At 43.0% G+C, this 20,053-nt stretch overlaps 1 long non-coding RNA gene across 1 annotated transcript in view; it reads right to left on the bottom strand.

The window, feature by feature from the left end:
- Window positions 1-15,980: 15,980 nt before the first annotated feature.
- The window catches only part of LOC129711652 (uncharacterized), a 53,683-nt gene continuing 49,610 nt past the window's right edge, over window positions 15,981-20,053 (bottom strand). Inside the window, exon 3 of the long non-coding RNA XR_008725884.1 lies at window positions 15,981-17,359. This is a non-coding gene — a long non-coding RNA (uncharacterized LOC129711652). The remainder of the gene's footprint in view (window positions 17,360-20,053) is intronic.

The following is a 20,053-nucleotide window of genomic DNA, read 5'->3' on the forward strand; positions in this document are numbered from 1 at the left end:
TAAATGTCGACTTGTCTGGATGAACTAATTTTCGTCTTCGGTGAGCTGAAGAGGAGATATACTTAATGACTCTAGCCTGTTCTCTGCTGTAACTATTTGCTGCTCTTCTACCAAACATGGTGCTTTGTTAGTTCTTCTTTCCACTGACCATCCATCAGGCTGCTGCAGGCATGTTGTAATCTGCTTGTTTCCGAGAGGTCTGGTTTTCTAATTTTCCCTCCTGGGTTCCTGACAGAGTGTACGGCGTTGAGTTGCAACTCCACTTGGGCCCCACTTGATACACGATGAACATTGCACAATACTTTTGACAGTCGTACCATTTCTGAGGATGGCTTGTGTGAATTGGGTTTTGTTGTAACAATTTGTACCCAGGTAAAGGTATTTGAAGGCATGCACACAAAGATGAGAATCAAAAAACTACAGCTGCTGGAAACCTGAAGTTAAAAACAAAGTAATTGTTGAACACACTCCGCAGATTAGACAGAATGAACTTTTCAAGTTTAGTTTAGTCTAGTTTAGTTTAGCTTAGTTTACTTTTGTTTAGTTTAGAGATACAGAGCGGAAACAGGCCCTTCTGCCCAGCGAGTCCGCATCGACCAACGATACCCACACATTAACAAATACGAGGAACAATTTACACTTATACCAAGCAAATTAACCTACAAACCTGTACGTCTTTGGAATGTGGGAAGAAACCTGGAGAAAACCCACGCGGGTCATGGGGAAAACGTACAAATTCCGTGCAGACAGCACCCGTAGTCGCAATATAATCTGGATCTCTGGCGCTGCAAGCGCTGTACGGCAGCAACTCTACCGCTACGCCACCGTAGTCCCTTGAATAGCTACTTCTCTTTCCACAGATGCTGCTTGATCTGCCCAGTGTTTCCTGCATTTACTGTTTTTTATAACATTGAATTTTAAATTTATTAGTAATTTTGTTTCTGCTCTGATTAGCACTAAAAAATCAACAGTGCAATCATGTTTTTTTTAATTACTTCAGGGAATTTTGAATATATGTTTAAAAAAAAAAGTGTATTTTCCTCACTGCTTTTACCTGCCTTGGAGACTTCACAACAGGTTTGTTTTATTACTCCACCAGCATCTCATTACTTTTATATCTCCGCTGTCTTACAAATTAAACACTTATGACTTGGTTAGCATTTTTTTAAACGGCATTTGCTCCCTTCAACTTCTCTCTGAATTGTATCTTGCCACTTGATATTTATTTTTCATCAAATGAGCATCTGGTTCTTAATTCAAGACAAAAATGTTGTTTGCCCAACAGGTTTAGATTAGTTTGGAGATGCAGCGCGGAAACAGGCCCCTTGGCCCACCGGGTCTGCATCGACCAGCGATCACACGAACACTAGTTCTACCTACACACTAGGGACAATTTACAGAAGCCAGTTCACCCACAAACTTGCTCTTCTTTGGAGTGCGGGAGAAAACCGGAGCACCCAGAGAAAACCCACGCGGTCACAGGGCGAACGCACAAACTCCGTACAGACTGCACCCGTAGTCAGGATTAAACCCGGGTCTCTACCGCTGCACCACTGTGCCCCCCCCCAGTTTGTTCACTAGTTTACTGAAAGTAACAGCCTCATCAACCTTCAGGCATGTTTTCTGAACTTTATTCAAGGGGTTCCTGTGAATAGGTTGAACACTAGAGGTAGATTTCACCAAATATTCCACTGCTATTGCAGTTTTAAGAACTAAAAATAAACAACTTACTCGAGGAGAGCAGTCATGAACTTTCCACTAGAAGACTGGATGGACCTATAATTCATCCAGTTCTTGTGGCTATGTCAGAGACTGCAGAGCAAGCTGGAAAGAAATATTTAGTGTATATATGAAATATATATTTCATTCCAAGTCTACAGGTTATTTATCAGAAAGGGCATTGAAGCGTAGTTCAAGCCATTCCTGCACGTTACACTGTGAATAGGTCTGTTGCCTTTGTGTAAAATGATCATAGCCCCCAGATGTTTGCCCTAAAATGGAAGTAAGTTTGGAGAATGTACACGAAAGTATGAGAAGGACAAACATGATAGTTAGTCCAAACTTTGCTCCAATAACAGAGATGTTTCAAACTGGAGAAAATAATATTTGGGTGAGGGGAAGAGCTGAGGGGATTTGGAGGGAGTCTGAAGGAAGATTTTTTTTGGTTGGAATCTAGAGCACACTGTCTGAGTGTGTGTTGGTGATAGGCACTCTCACAATCTCTTAGAAGTAGCTGGATGATCAGTTGAATAGATGAGGCACAACAGGTAGTGGACCAAGTGTTGGTAAATGGGACTAGTATCGATAGGTAATAGTGAATACTCAATTTATCTATAGCCAGATTGTGCAAAGGAATATAGATAGATTGTGTTAGTGGGTAAAAACCTGGTAAAATGGAGGTTAATTGATTTGATTAGATTTGATTTGGTTCAACTTTATTGTCATTGCACAAATACGAGTACAGGTACAACGAAATGCAGTTTAGTGTCTGGTCATAGTGCAAGATAGTAGAAATAAAAAAAATACTGGTTAAACAATGTGTGCACTGTGGATGAATTAAACTGGTACATAGGCAAATATATGTATACAGATAGGAGAGTATAAAAGATAGCTAGCGTCGGGACTGTGAGTTCAGCAGTGTAATGGTGTTATTGAAAAAGCTGTTCCTCAGCCTGCTTGTGCGAGACCTGAGGCTCCTGTACCGCCTCCCTGATGGGAGGAGGGCAAACAGTCCATGGTTAGGGTGGGAGGGGTCCTTGATGATTTTCCCGGCCCGTCTCAGACACCGTTTGCGGTGGAGGGCATCCATGGCAGGGAGCGGGGCACCGATGATGTGCTGAGCGGTTTTCACCACCCGTTGCAGTGCCTTCCTGTCAGCTGTGGTGCAGCTGCTGTACCATACCGTGAAGCAGGTGGTCAGGATGCTTTCGATGGTACAGCGGTAGATGTTGGACAGGATCTGGGGGGGACAGGTGAGCTTTCTTAAGCCTCCGCAGAAAATAGAGGCGCTGCTGCGCCTTTTTGATCAGTTTGGTGGTATTGAGGGACCAGGACAGATCCTCTGAGATGTGTACCCCGAGGAATTTGTAGTTGGAGACGCGCTCCACCTCAGTCCCGTTTATGTGGATGGGGGTATGTCTGCCACCTCTGGTCTTCCTGAAGTCAACGATGATTTCCTTCGTCTTCTTTGAGTTGAGGACGAGGTTATAGTGGGGAAGTGTGAGGTCTTGTATTTTGGTAAGGAAAATCAAACAGCAGATTTTTATCTAATTAGACAGACTGCAAATGAGTGAAGTGCAGAGGGATCTAGGTGTTTCGGTGCATGAATCACAACAATTTAGCAGGCAGACGAACACCTTTTTAACCTTCATTTTGAATGAGCTGAAGTTAAAGAATAGGGAGGCTTTGAGTAGGAAGGAACGGCAGATGTTGGTTTATACTGAAGATAGGCACAAAGTGCTGGAGTAACTCAACAGGTAAGACAGCACCAATGGAGAAAAGGGATGGGTGATTTTTGGGTCAGAACCTTTCTTCAGACTTCTTCTTTTGTGTCCATCTTCCATGTTTCAAATGTTGACATCACTGTCATCGTTCATCCTGAAAAGGACGCAAGTTTCCAGCGACAATCAGTGGGAGCCATCACTTGTTGCAATAGATGATGGTGGTAGCAGAGTTAGCTCAGGATACTTCCCGTTTCCTGCCTCGTAACGTGGACGCTTCTGCTATGCGGCCTCCTTCAGACTGAATGTAGAGGCAAGGGAACTGATAGAGGGACAGAATGGCATCAGGGCACTTAACTTCCTGATTGATGGGAACTGTGGGAATCTTAGGCACCTCCAAATTCTTAATACTTGTCACCATTGTTTAAATCAGATTGAAATTTCCTTTTATGGACACAAAATGCAGGATCAACTCGGCAGGACAGGCAACATCTCTGGAGAGATGGAATGGGTGGCGTTTCGGGTCGAGACCCTTCCTCAGATGTCCAGACCCAAAATGTCACCCATTCCATCTCTCCCAGAGATGCTGCCTGTCCCGCTGAGTTACTCCAGCATTTTGTGACCATCTTCGGTTTAAACCTGCATCAGATATTCCTTCATACACATATGAAATTTCCTTTTTGCAGCTTTTGACTTGGAGGCTGATCCCAATAACATTGAGAATCTCAGTAGCAAAGTAGCAAATGTTACACTGGAGGCAGAAAGTTAATTCAAACAAATCACAGATTGAATTCACTGACATAAAAACAATTTGAAGTGTGGGAAAAACATTGTACAATGCTTCACAAGACCATTATCAATGAAAAATCTATCACTTCCTTTTCCCTCAATGCCCGGGTGTTCAAAATCCGGTATGTCATGGTGACACAATCCCACAACACAAAACTGCAATAAAACAGTTTAAATATCTCCATCGAGGAGGGGTCCGTTGAGGCAGAAGCAATGATTTTGTAGCAAAAATGATTACAGCAATTGGTCTTCCTTAGTTGTCAAGGGTTCCAATAGACTGCAACATGGTTATTTAGAATCTCAAAGGATTAGTGTAGTTCATAAAGTCACAGAGCTTTTTGTTTTATCTATTATTTTGTGACCTAAATGGTTGGGTAGATAAATGTTTATTGTAAATATTTAACTGAGTTATGTGATAGTTCTGTCTGTTTGTTCATCCTTTTGTTTCTGGACCTGTGCCATAGTTGGATCTGGTCCAACCATGCACTGGAAGCATATTGGACGTGAAGCAGTTTGCTCTCTGATTTTCCCATTTTGTTCTGTGAAAGACAACGCCTGATTCGGTCTGTCTGCTGGGAAGATAATGCTCAGGGGCAAAGACTCACCTCCTGCCTTTCAATGGCGCACACTGTGCCTATTCAACAGAGGCAGCACAAAACCCACACTTACCTGTTCAAAATCTACAGGCTGTTTTGTACTTGGGAGGTCTGCAACCACTATCTAGGGAAATTTACCAGCTGGGAAACGGAAGATTGGATGAAAACTAACGTGCATGTCAGGAGGGGGGGGGGGGAATAATCAACATTATGCCTGGTCGTTAGCCAGCCAGGCAAATGTCGACAGTGACTCACACACAATCTCCACTCTGGCCTCATCCCCCCCACCCCCCTGCAAAATGAAACACGCTGTATTCTGCCGATACTAATGGGTGCCATGCTGAAGACCTTTATCGAAATATTTTGTGCTAAATAGTTGAAAATAAAGTACAAACACGGAGAGGGCTACGCAGGAAATCTGTGTGTAGTTCCACTGCCACTGACCCAAGATTTTTAATACAGTCCCATATGTTCGTTGGAGTTATGAGTTCGCTGTCATGTTTCCTTTACGATGCCAGGACCATCACATTTGCACACAGGAGATAACAAGATGATGGCCAACGCAGGTGACTATTTGTACATGAAGTAACTGCAGATGCTGGATTAAACCAAAGTTAGATACAAAATGCTGGAGTAACAGAGCAGGACAGGCAGCATCTCTGGAGAGAGCGAATTGGGTGACATTTTGGGTCAAGACCCTTCTTCAGACTATTCGCCTGCTAGCGACAGAAGCAGATATCTACATCCACATATTACAATCGCTCCACACTCTTAAATCTCTACTCCTACAGGTGTCTATACACTGTGAATGCCACAGTTGCAATCATCTATTGTCTTTCCAGAGACTGGATAGCACGCAACAAAAGTGTTTCACTGTATCTCGGTACACCCGACAATAAACCAAACCAAACAGAACTGAGCAAGAATTTAAACCCCTTCACAAAAGCCCATGTCTAATTCATTGTATAGGATTTCATAAAAACTGCAATATTCCAGCATGGCAAAGTCGTAAGCCGCCTCTCATATTCTCCAGCTGGGCACATCTGCATCTCCTGCTGCCAGGCCAGATGTGGGAAACATCTGCAAAGTTTGGAGCTGACTGTGCAAGATTAGAATTAAGATTGGACCAGGTGTCTGTCACATTGCCTGACACGTTGTCCAACCATAAAAACTGCATTAATGAGTGGAGTTATTCCAGTGTGACATTAAATCAACACTTCAAAGCTCAAGTAGGGTGGACAAGCAAATGTGTAATTTTAGTTTAGTTTCGAGATACAGCGGGGAAGCAGGACCTTCAGCCCACCGTGTCCGCACCGACCAGCAATCCACGTACACTAACACTATACTACACACACTAGGGACAATTCACATTTATACCAAGCCAATTTATCTACAAACCTACACGTCTTTGGAGTGTTTGGAAATTGAAGATGCCGAAGAAAACCCACATGGTCACGGGGAGAACGCAGAAACTCCGTACAGACGGCACCCGTAGTCGGGATCGAACCGGGGTTTCTGGCGCTCTAAGCGCTACAAGGCAGCAACTCTACCGTTGCGCCACCATGCCACCCTTATTCTCAGAGTCTAGCAACACAGTCCTGGCCAGCTCTCAATTAAATTAACATGGTGGTCAGGGATTTTGTCATAGAGAGAACAGATCATACGGCACAGAAACAGGACATTCTGCCGACTGTCTTTGCATCCCGTTATACTTGATTAGCAAGGGCGTCAAAGGTTATGGGGAGAAGGGAGGAGAATGGGGTTGAGAGGGAAAATGGCGGAGCAAACTTGATGAGCCGAATGGCCTAATTCTGCTTCAATGTCTTATTGTATTGTATTGTATTGTATTGTGTTGTATTGTATTTTAATGACCACACAGCCAGGCTGGTGGAATTTTGGATTGTGATTATGATACTAACATGTTTTATACTCCCATCTCCCCATCAGCTCCCTCCATATCTGACCACTTATCTCCACACAAAGGGCAATTTACCGTGGCGGAAGTCTTTGGGATGTGGGAAGACACCTGAGCATGTTGAAAACCAGAGAATATGCAATCTCACCAGACGGTGGGATTGAACCCAGGTCGCTGGGGCAGGGTGCATCTCCCCAGCAGCATGGGAAGGTTAAATCAGTAAATGTCTTCTAATGTTACCATGTTATATGGCAGTTTTTAAATCATACTTATGTTTTGAGCAAAACCACAATATCAAAGGGTGCAAGGCAGGAACAACAATCATGAAAAATGACTAGTGCTGGAAATCTGAAAATGCTGGAACCAATAAGCAGGTCAGGCAGCATCTGCTTCTCAGTTGAGGTAATGCTTCAGGACAGTGGGTCTTCTACTGAAAAGTTAACTGTTTTATTTTCTACTGATGCTGCCGGACGTGCTGAGTGTTTCGTTGTAAGTCAGAGATGTTCCTGGTTTAAGGTTGGCAGAGATGACAAGGAGCAATTAGGTTGATGCTACAGGTGGATCTTTTAGGAAGGAAGAAGGAACTGAAAGGCAGGTGAAACTGCTGTAAAACTGTGAATTGGTAACTTTACCCTGTTCTTTTATATCTTTCAGTCTACTTTTGTTTAGTTGTGAGGGATGGCTGACGTTTCGGGGGTTGAGGCCCTTCTTCATTCTGAGAGTCAGAAGGAAACACAGAGATATGGAAGGGTAAGATGTGAAAAGGAGACATCAAAGGGGATGAAGCTCAAGGAAAATGTAGAATAAATCATTGATAGCCAGGGGAAGTGACAACGAAGCAACCAAAGATAAAATGGAATCAGGAGGACAGTCAGACTAGTTAGAGAACTAGGATGGGGGGTGGATGGAGCGAGAGGGAGTAGCTCAGTGAGTCAGGCACCATCTCAGGAGGGAAGGAATGGGTGACGTTTTGGGTCGAGACCCTTCTTCAGAACAATTCTGTGGTACTAACTTGGAAACTTGCAAGATGATTGACTTTAATATTTAATCTAATAGTTATCCCTCAGTTAGCAACTTTGCAACCACATACTTAAGGTCCCACCAATTTAACCAACAAAACACAACAATGGGGATGTAACAAAAAGAAAATTCATCCTACCACAAAACTGAGATTTCCTCAAAAAGATCATCTGAATTGTTACTTTAATCCAATCCTGTTTCATTGTGTTAAGGTCACGGGTAATATTGATTTTAATGTCAACTTGAACTGCCGCAACCAATAACTCATCACAATCAGTAAGACTCTTGTGCACCATGAACAGTGTCTGAGTGTGTCTTAAATTTAAAAATATATTGCAACAACTGTTCCATCATGATGAATGTTTGTTTGAAGTTTATGTTCTGTATGTCATGTAGCTCTCTGCATTTTCAGCTAAGTTTTAAATATAATTGGATTTCATTCTAGAAATTGGCCAATCGTTCTTTAATAGCGCCTAATTACAAATAGAAATTGGTCATCGTGGAAGACAAGGAAGGGAGGCTGCAGTTAATTTGCAACATCAATTATCTCTGCAATTTGTTTGAATTTTCACTATTATCTTTAGTGCTCATGAGTTATTCTCATGAATAGTTTTCAAATGTCATTCTCATGCAAGTTTGTTCAACATTCAACATTCCTGATTTCCTTCATTGTGCCCAAAAGCCTTGCCTATCTGTACATTATACTTGGCCATTGTAGTTTAGTTTAGTTTAGTTTAGTTTAGAGATAAAGCGTGGAAACAGGCCCTTCGGCCCACCGAGTCCGCAATGACTAGTGATCCCCGAAGATTAACACTATCCTGCACACAGTAGTGACAATTTACATTTATACCAAGCCAATTATCCTACAAACCTGTACGCCTTTGGAGTGCGGGAGGACACCAAAGATCTTGGAGAAAACGCACGCGGTCACGGGGAGAACGTGCAAACTCCGTACAGGCAGCACACGTAGTCAGGATAGAACCCAGGTCTTTGGCACTGTAAGCACTGTAAGGCAGCAACTCTACCGCTGTGCCACCGTGCTGCCCTATAGTGCTTGCCTATCTGTACAGTGTAACATGCACGTTGTGCTTCTACATTGTACATGTACATTGTACTCGCCCATCTGTACTTGTAGTTGTGCAAATCAGCTTCCTTTCAGCCAGTGATGAACCTTTCAGCAGTGGACACCTGTGTTTCTCTCTTTACTTTCTTGTCTGTGCACCTTGAGGAGTGGGATTTTGTGGAGTAATTAATCTATTATCTCCATGTTCCTGACTGATTGAAGAATGCCTATCATTAGATCATAAGACAAAGGAGCAGAATTAGGCCATTCAGCCAATCGAGTCTCCTACGCCATTTGATCAAGGCTGATCTATTTTTCCCTCTCAACCCCATTCTCCTGCCTTCTCCCTGTAACCTTTGGCACCCATTACTAATCAAGAATCTCTGCATTAAAAATACCCAATGACAAATGCTTACATTTGTTGACCATAACCCACTTTATACGATTGCCTTATAACAATGGGGCATTTTCAGTATAACAAAAGCTGGGCACATTACTGTTAATGACACCGCCCGCAGACTTGTATTGATCACCGTGGTAAGTATACCACTGACCAAAGGCTTTTCAGTCCATTAGACCATCATTGTTTGAAACATTTTTATAATTAGTTTCATTCATCAGCATCCCAATCCATGAAATCTGAGCATTTTTTTTTCCCATTCAGATATCTGCCTAATTCTTGTTTGTACATTATTGTTGAATCTGCATTAGGCAATAGATTCCAGATTGTTAAAACTAATTGTGCAATGTATTTGTCTCTGGTTGTTTTTCCTCTAAATCTGTGTCTTCTGGTTCCCAACCTTTCTGTCGATGGGAAACAACTCTTCCTCATTTATCCCATTACATAGAAACATACAAACATAGAAATTAGGTGCAAGAGTAGGCCATTCGGCCCTTCGAGCCTGCACCGCCATTCAATATGATCATGGCTGATCATCCAACTCAGTATCCCGTACCTGCCTTCTCTCGATACCCCCTGATCCCCTTAGCCACAAGGGCCACATCTAACTCCTTCTTAAATATAGCCAATGAACTGGCCTCAACTACCGTCTGTGGCAGAGAGTTCCAGATATTCACCACTCTCTGTGTGAAAAAAGTTCTTCTCATCTCGGTTTTAAAGGATTTCTCCCGTATCCTTAAGCTGTGACCCCTGGTCCTGGACTTCCCTAACATCGGGAACAATCTTCCTGCATCTAGCCTGTCCAACCCCTTAAGAATTTTGTAAGTTTCTATAAGATTAAAACACACCATTAAAACACACTTCTCATCTCCTCTTCTCCTCAGCATTTCTGTTCAAAGTGGATGAAACTCCAATTACTGCTGATTTGAAGTAACTCAGATCACTTGTGCAATTTTAGTTGCTGCTGATGATATATTTGCTGCAATGCATTAATTACTGAGGGTTAGTCAAGCGAATGTATTTTGATCTAAATGTGTTTTCTCTGCAGGGAAGTAAGAGCCACACAAGTCAGGCTTCTTATTAATGAGGGTGTCTTTAGTTTCCGCAAACACAGGTCGAGATCAGCTTGTGTGGAAATAGCCAGAGAGATTTCTGCAATGAGGGGATGGCACAAATACCAGAATAACATTATGTCCGTCGCAGAAGCCAATCTGCTGCATAGTTTTATCTATCCACCGAGACAGGTTGGAACAAAACTCTAATTCTTCATCTTGCAATGTTCTGCCAATTGAGCCTTCATTTGTTTTAATCAATGTTACCCCCCTGGCTTTATTCATAGATACATATTTAGCAAAATCGCAAAAAGTAACTCCTCTCTTTATTATATGATTGAAATGGATTTGAGGCTGTAGGAACCCCAGTGCTGGTCATTGCATTCTTTCTTTCCTTCTTAGGCAAGAGAGAGGGATAAAATGAGGAGAGGGAGGACAGGGAGCATTGGAATATCATTGTGACAACAGACAAAATATCGTTATAGAGGCGTAGAGTCATTTAGCACAGATACAGACCCTTGGGCCCAATTTGTTCATGTGGACCAAGATGCCCCATCAACACTAGTCCCATTTGCCCATGGTATCCCTCCAAACCTTTCCTATCCATGGTAGACAAAAATGCTGGAGAAACTCAGCGAGTGAAGCAGCATCTACGGAGCAAAGGAAATAGGCAACGTTTCGGGTCCTATCCACGTACCTGTCCAAATACCTTTTAAATGTCATTATAGTACCTGTTTCAATTTTTTCCTTTGGGACTTCATTCCATACACCCATTACTCTCTGTGTGAAAAAAAAATGCCCCTTGTGTTTCTGTTAAATCTATCACCTCTAACCTTAATCCTATCTCCTCTGGTTCTTGATTTCCACACTCTGGGTAACAGACTCTGTGCATTCACCCTATCTATTTCCCCTCGTGATTTTATTACCTCTGTAGGATCATGTATGTAGATCAACAAGTGATCTTAAAGACTAAGATCACCAAAAATAATAAAAAGAAGAACTGAACTTCCTTGCATGAAGGAAGGCGAGGAATATTTTTTGATCTGCAAACCACATACTTCATTAGAATGCTTAAAACAAATATTTAGATGATGACGGTAAAATACCAACAATTATCGTAAAGGACTTCCTGTAAATGAGGGAGTGTTTATTTGATTGGAACCAAGCTAACAAAAAATACTCAAGAATAATACTCAAGATGGGCGGCATGGGTGGAGCAAATAGTGTTATAGTGTTAATGTGTGTAGATAGTGTTAATGTGTGGGGATCACAGGTTGATGCGGATTCAGCGGGACAAAGGGCCTGTTTCCGTACTGTATCTCTAAACCAAACTATACTAAAAATGAAAAATAATCCAAGCAATGATGGAATGCTTATTTTTATACCAGCAATTAGTAAAGTAACACAATTAATTATATGGAACACAAGCTTGATTCTGTTAATAATCTAAAGGGCAGTTACTTCATTAGAGACCTCCGTCAATCAACACCCTTGAGGAATTGCTTTTCACGCTGCCCGTGGAAATGAAATAACTTTTTGTACCTGGACTTCTAAAAATTCTTCAATTAAGATCAGGATAAATGGTCACCACGATGCTGAAATCAACTGGGAAATCAAGACAAAGTTAAAAGTAAACAAGCATTTGTGCCAAAAAGCAATTTCTATTTCTATCCCAGGAGTCAGTGTCATGAAACCATACAGGACTTACGTCAGAACGGTATAGATAGCTTAAGTTAACAGGAAAGTCTATAATATGGAAAAATATTAACTCATCCACTTTGGAAGAAAGAACATTGAAAGTACCTTTTTTCAAATAGTGTAACAATGAAGAGTGAAGGTATTCTGAGTGATCTGGTTGTTCATGCACTAACAACAGTGAACATTAACCTGACGGTGCTATACAGTAAGTACTCAGGAAGGCAAATGGAATCGCAAGGAACTGCAAATGCTGGTTAACAAAAAAAAATCACAAAATGCTGGGTCAGGCAGCATCTCTGGAGGACATGGATGGGCGAGGTTTCAGGTTTTTTTAAAGAAATGTACACTTGGCTGATAACATACTCTTGGTCGATTTCAGACATGGAGGTTATTTATGTGACGAATTAAGCATGTTGGGCCCATCTGCTCTCAAGTTTGGTAGAATCAGAGCTGATGTCATTGGAGCAGCAACTAGTGAATGGGCCCTTGATATGGTAGATGTTGAGAGATTGTTTCTCTGGTAAGACATTTTAAAATGGGGAGGGGATCATTTGGCATCACGCAAGTGGCGCGCGAAGATTTTGTGAATCCTAACATCCTGGGGCACCGCGCGCCACCGCGCACCACTGCCTACGTCACCACGTACCATGCGCGCGTAATGCACGTCATGCGTCGTGATGCGTAAATGATGTTGAGTAAATTACGCGCAAATGACGCCCAAGTGGGTCAGGCCCAAAGATCTTAAAGTGGAGCTATAGGATCTTTGGTCAGGCCCTTTAATTTTCACTACAACTTGCTCTCCCCACATTTCCATTAACTCCAACACCCAGATTCTACCATTCACTTACACACTGGGATCAATTCACGGTGGGCAATTAATCTACCAACTCAAACATCTTTGGAGCTTGGGAGGAAACCAAAGTACCTAGGCGAAACCCACATGGCCACAGGGAGAATAGGCACATAGAGAGTGCCCAACTTTCAGGATTGATCCTTGGTATCCGGAGCTGTAGTGTAACTGGTCTACTCTACCTCTGTGAAGCTTTTGAATCCAAAAACCTTACAACCCCCTGCTCTGGAGCGGCATGGTCACGCAGTGGTAGAGTTGTTGCCTTACAGTGCTTGCAGTGCCAGAGGCCCTGGTTCGATCCCGACTATGGGTGCTGTCTGTACGGAGTTTGTACGTTCTCCCCATGACTGTGTGGGTTTTCTCTGAGCTCTTCAGTTTCCCCCCACACTCCAAAGACGTACAGGTTTGTCGGTTAATTGGCTTCATTGGTTGTTAATTGACTTGGGTTTGTATACTTAGTATAAGTGTAAATTGTCCTTGTGTGTGTAGGCTTGTGTTAATGTGCGGGAATCGCTGTTCGGTGCGGACTCGGTGGGCCAAAGACCCTGTTTCCACGCCGGATCTCTAAACTTTACACCAAGAATTCTATTGTTTAGATTATGATTGGAAACTTATATCTTTTGGACACCTGTTTATGATCTCACTGGCCTGTCATTCCTCAAGCAGTCCCCTAACAGTTTCAATTATTTTACGTATTAATATTAATTTGTAGCTCCAAAATTTCCAGCCATCCGTTCTCATTTTCTCTCTCGGAATAAATCAACTGCTTTGCACTATAATAAACTTCAATTGTTGCAATATAATCTTTTATGTCCATCTGAAAGAGAACACTGGACATGGCAACATGAGAACAGGTGTTTACTCCTCAAACCCATCCCAGCACAGCTTTATTTGATTTCTTTGTGCATTATTAGTGATTAATAACAGATTGCCATCGCTGATCTTCTATCTGCTTCCAGCAATACTCTCTTAAATCATTCCTCGATGTGCTGAGGTCCAGTTCCAGATGGGAACTCCACAGTCAAATGGGTTTGTTGTCTCTGTGTTGCCCGTGAGTAGTTACCTTTTTAAGTAACAAACCCAGAAAAGCAACAATCACCTTTTGTCTCCCACTTTGTCCAATCTATCTTCTCTGGCCTCTTGCCAACTCTTGCCTTTGCATTGGAGTGAATAATTATCTGAATGGCTTTCATCTCTTGAAATTGCCATCCGCTTTAATCCATCCATTAACATCATATTCTTGGCTCCTTTCAACATTTCTCTCTTTCTTGATCACTCTGTAGCTTGTGAAGTCAATTGTGTTCCCGTCCTCTGATGACTCATGTGACTGATACAACGGCCTTTAACTGCACTGACGGAGCTATTTGTGATTCTTGTCCCAGCCATTTCCCTCCTGCTTCTGCTTCATTGCTTTGCAATGGTTCACTTACCAGTTCAATATCAGCCACTCCACCACATCTTCCACTTCACTGAGTCCTAGTTACTCACTGATCAAATGAAAATAAGGAACCGTGAATGCTATAAATCTGAAATCACACCAAATGTACACGTGTACATACAGATCGTTAATGTGTGGGAAGGAACTGCAGATGCCGGGTTTAAACCGAAGATAGACAGAAAAAGCTGGAGTAACTCAGCGGGACTGGCAGCATCTCTGGAGAGAAGGAATGGGTGACGTTTCGGGAAGAAGTGTCTCGACCCGAAACGTTGGACAGGCTAGATGCAGGAAGATTGTTCCCGATGTTGGGGAAGTCCAGAACAAGGGGGTCACAGTTTAAGGATAAGGGGGAAATATTTTAGGACCGAGATGAGGAAAACATTTTTCACACAGAGAGCGGTGAATCTCTGGAATTCTCTGCCACAGAAGGTAGTTGAGGCCAGTTCATTGGCTATATTTAAGAGGGAGTTAGATGTGGCCCTTGTGGCTAAAGGTATCAGGGGGTATGGAGAGAAGGCAGGTACAGGATACTGAGTTGGATGATCAGCCATGATCATATTGAATGGCGGTGCAGGCTCGAAGGGCCGAATGGCCTACTCCTGCACCTATTTTCTATATTTCTATGTTTCTCTCCAGAGATGCTGCCTGTCCCGTTGAATTACTCCAGCTTTTTGTGTCTATCTTCAGATTGTTAATGTGTCTTTTCTCCCCTCCACCCACTATCTTGCCACAGATTGCAAGGACCTGGCTATTGAGGTCAATACAGTAATTTACTCTCATAGTTGAAAGTAACTTAAGTCTCCGACCACTATGGTTATATTGTTAACATTGCCGACATAATCCATTTATACTGATTTCATCAGCCCCTTTATTACCAGTACAGTGTATAATCCTTGTGGATCACTCTCACCTCCATTCACCCTTGTAGATGCTGGAATCCAGAGCAACAAATAATCTACTACAGGATCTCAGTAGGTAGAACACGATCTTTAGGGGAAAGGAATCGACATATTTTTGGGTTGCGACTTTGCAACAGGACCCGGGGTTTTGACCTGAAAAGTCGACAATTCCTTTCCGCCCGCAGATGCTGCTGGGCTGATGGGTTCCTCCAGCAGATTATTTGTTGCCTTTCACATTCACACTTTCGAGTGATTTAATGTGGTTAAATTGTGGCATTGCTTGAAAATTGTTGTTGGGCTGTGAGTGGCACAGTGGCAGAGCTGGTAGAGCCGCCGACTTACAGCAAGAGAGATCAGGTTCAATCCTCACCCTAGACAATGTCTGGATGGTTTGCATATTCTCACTGTGATCGTCTGGCTTTCCTCCAGGTACTCTGGTTTTCACCTGGGTCACAAAGACTTGCAGCTTGGTAGTTATATTGTCCACTTCTAAATCGCCCCTTTAGTGAGTAGGTGAATGGTAGAATCTTGAAGGAGTTGATGGGATTGTTGGAAAGATAAAACCTTGGCACGGTGGTGTAGCGGTAGAGCTACTGCCTTACAGCGCCAGAGACCCGGGTTCGATCCTGACTACGAGCACTGTCTGTACGGAGTTTGTACGTTCTCCCCGTGACCTGCGTACAGCGCCAGAGACCCGGGTTCGATCCTGACTACGGGCACTGTCTGTATGGAGTTTGTACGTTCTCCCCGTGACCTGCGGTTGTTTTTGCCGTGATCTTCCGTTTTCTCCCGCACTCCACTCCACAGGTTTGTAGGTTAATTGGCTCGGTATCAACGTAAAATGTCCGTAAGTGTTTGTAGGATAGTGTTGATGAGCAGAGATCGCTGGTCGGTGCGGACTCGATGGGCTGAAGAGCCTGTTTCCATGCTGTGACTATAAAATGGTATTATTGAAGGATTAATGGAAAAGTGTGGTGATGGTGAGCATGGATTTGTGGGGCTGAAGAGTCAGTTTTGGTGCTGTTGTTCTCTACAATGTCTCCATGACCATATGACATTATGTATGTTGACTAGAGCAGGCGGGTACACTATGGCTGGTGGTGACCTGCACTCCTACTGTGGAAGTGAGGAATTGGTGCTCTTTCTCACTCCACACTCAGGCAAACAGAGAAAATATTAATAAATATCATTCGGTTACTATTTTCAACAGCAAAATACTGTTCAATCGGATGTGAAGCAAATGCATTCAATGGTACCAACAGTGAACAGGGGTGGCACGGTGGTGCAGCGTAGAGTTACTGCCTTACGACGCCAGAGACCTGGATTGGTCCTGACTCCTGACTATGATTGTTGTCCGTACGGAGCTTGTACCCACGTGGGTTTTACCCCGCCCCAGTGCTCCAGTTTCCCCCCACACTGAGAAGATGTAGGTTAATTGGCCTCATAAAAATTGTCCCTAGTGTGTAGGATAGTGCTGGCCTATACGATCGCAGGTCGGCACGGACTCAGTGAGCCGATGGGCCTGTTTCCCCGCTGTATCTCCAAACTAAACTAAACTGTTGCCCTGAGTGTTGAGAACAGGTGTAGGGACACGGATGTGATATTTCCTTTGTATTTATGTGAGTGTATGCAATATTATACCAATTATACCAACTGCCTCATATCATGTGCAATACTCTGTATGTTTCCTCCCAATCGAATTACATAGAATCAATAAAGTACATCAGACTCAGGCACAAACCAGTCCACTGTGAACTACTTCCTCCACTAGAACGGTTGAAGGAATGTCTGTATATAAGAATTGATATTTACTGCCAGGCATGAGTGATTTTCACTGTTAATTTCACAGTCCCAACACAGACGGATCATGAACTTCCATTGAAACGAGGGTTGGGTTGTTCCGGGGGATGAGGCCAATGTTGCACCTGGCCGGTAAGTTATATGGTTGATGTGAATACGTTACAAATGTTTATGTGATCCACAGCATGTAGTCTGCCCGAGTATCTGAATTAAATCTCAGAACCCTTTTCCTCTCGTCACAGATGCTAACTCCTTCACTCTCTCACTAATACACATCTAAATCAAAGATCTTGAAAATGAAAACAACTTACTGATTGTGTAGGATGGAACTGCAGATGCTGGTTCACACCAAAGATAGACACAAAATGCTGGAGTGACTCAGTGGGTCAGGCAGCATCTCTGGAGAAAAAGAAAATGCGATGTTTCGGGTCAGAACCCTTCTTCAACTTAGCGATTTTTTAATTATTACAGTACACACAATCCTGTATCACATTACTCCTATGAATATTTACAGATTATGACTAGGACTGAAACGTAGCAGTGAGACAGTTTCTGTGGAAAGAGAAACAGGATGATAATTTCTGATTCTGACTAAGTATCTTTGAACTGAAACATCAAACTCTGTTCCTCTTTTTACAGATGCTGCCTGACCTGCAAACTGTTTCTCAACGGGTCAGGCAGCCTCTATGGAGGGAATGGACATTACAGAGACTTAGACTTTAGACATTAGAGATACAGCGAGACCTCGGTGAACAAAGAGGAAGCTGACTGAACTTTACTGCCTTCTCTCACAGTGGGAAACATTGATTCTGCTGTGTGGGGATGCTCATGTTAAACTCTATCGTGTGTTGTGCTCTTTTTTATTCATATGGCTGTCTGGCAACTCAAATCTCACTGCACCAATTGGTGCATGTGACAATAAATGTAACTTGAACTTGAACTTGAAACAGGCCCTTTGGCCCACTGTGTCCATGCCGATCAGTGATCACCCCGTACACTAGCACAATCCTACACACACTAGGGACAATTTACAACTTTTACCCAAGCCAATTAACCTACAAATCTGTACGTCTTTGGAGTGTGGGAGGAAACTGGTGCAGCAGAAAAAAGCCCACGCAGTCACAGGGAGAACATGCAAACTCCGTACAGCAAAGCACCCATAGCCAGGATCAAACCTAGGTCTCTGGTGCTATGAGGCAGCAGCTCTACCACTTGCGGGTAGAGACTGTCAGAGGAATGACTTGGCTCTGAATCAGATTTGATGATTCTTGATTTGCTTGTAACAGGAAATGGTCCTGTCAGTTATCCTTCTTAGTCCCTGAACATACAGGGAATGGAGGGAGACAGATTGTGAGCAGGCAGAAGGGATTAGTTGAATTTGGCATCATGTTCAGCACAGAAACATGGGCCGAAAGGCCTGTTCCTGTGCTATTTTCTATGTTCTAAGAAATGTCTAGCCTTCTGAGTTCAAAACTTGGAACTAGCGTCCATCTCTGGAACGGTCAGACTAGCCAATCACTAATGATATCAATAGGAAATTGTTTACTTGGGCCAAAGTTTAGAGAACTTGGTTTGGACTCAAGCAGTCACTTTTCAAAGATGATCCACCATTTACCCTTAAAAACCATTTCCTAAGGATGAAGTTTTAAAAATATTACGGATTTGCAGGTTTCAGAAAACAATGGAACAATGGGAAAAATAATCATTATTACAACACTGAAGTCCCAATCAAAACATCTTGGCCTGTCCCACAAATGAAGATCAAAATCAGAGGGAAAAACGCAAGCACTGGAGTTGCTCTGCAGAAAGCAGTTACCTTGAACTTTACTTTAAGACTTCAAACTTTACAGATACTGCTTGGAAACAGTCACAGGGAGAATGCAAACACTCTGTACAGACAGCACCCCTAGTCAGGATCAAACCCGGGTCTCTGGTGCTGTAAGGCAGCAACTGTACAGGGCCTGTCCCACTCGGGCGATATTTGCGCATCACGCAGATGGCGCACGAAGATTTTGTACATCCCAAAATCCTGGGGCGCCGCGTGCGACCGCACGTTACTGCCTACGTCACTACGTACCATGCGCACCATGCGTGCGTAATGCGCACCATGCGGGCATCATGTGTGCGTCATGACGCGCGCATCATGCGTCGTGACGCGTAAATGATGTCGCGTAACTAACGTGCAAATGACGCCCAAGTGGGACAGCCCCTTACCACTGCGCCACTGTGCTGCCCTGATTTCCATTTTCCTTTGCTAAAATAACTACTTGCTGGACGATTCAAGCCAAGATTGTGAAGTATGGAGTTTAAACAAACAATCATGGTCTTTGCTTCAAATTCCTGTTTAACAGAAGTGTGAACTTCAATTGCACCAGGCCTTTTTACGATTATGACACTCAAAATAAATTCTAGCATAACATCATGTTTCATTAAACATCATTTGTCTGCACTTGTGAAAGGGATTTGGCATGTCTGCGCTGAACATTTGAAGGGCAAACGTTGGCTTGAAGCAGAATGAATAATAAACAGAAGGAGAAGGATGTGGCAAGTATAATATGCTGAAGTAGCAAATAGTTCACTTACATATGGATTTGTGAGATTAACACCCTCCATCCTTCATCTGGTGTTTGGTCTGAGCAATCACCTGTAGGCTTTTGTACAATATTGGTCACTATAAGAGCGCAGGCTTTGTGCCAAAGCATTCACAAGTATAAGGTGACACTTAATCTGTTGCATCAAGGTCCTTGAACTTTGCCAGAAGGGCAGCACAAGGTTTTTGTTCTTTCAAGAGGCCACCATTAAGAAAATGGTGTAAAATTCACGTGCATAAGTGATTGCAACAGAATTAGTCAATTCGGCCCATCATGTCTACACCTCCATTCACAAATTAACAAGTTCACGTTATAGGAGTAGAATTAGGCCATTTGGCCCATTGAGTCTATTCCACCATTCAATCACGGGTTGATATCTGCCACCGAATCCCATTTTCCTGCCTTCTCCCCATAATCCTTGGCATCCGTTATAATCTTCTAAACTTGTCTATCTCCGCCTTAAAAATATCCACTAACTTGGCCTCCACAGCTCTCTGTGGTG

Source organism: Leucoraja erinacea, chromosome 30, assembly GCF_028641065.1.
Source record: "Leucoraja erinacea ecotype New England chromosome 30, Leri_hhj_1, whole genome shotgun sequence".
Taxonomy (NCBI): domain Eukaryota; kingdom Metazoa; phylum Chordata; class Chondrichthyes; order Rajiformes; family Rajidae; genus Leucoraja; species Leucoraja erinaceus.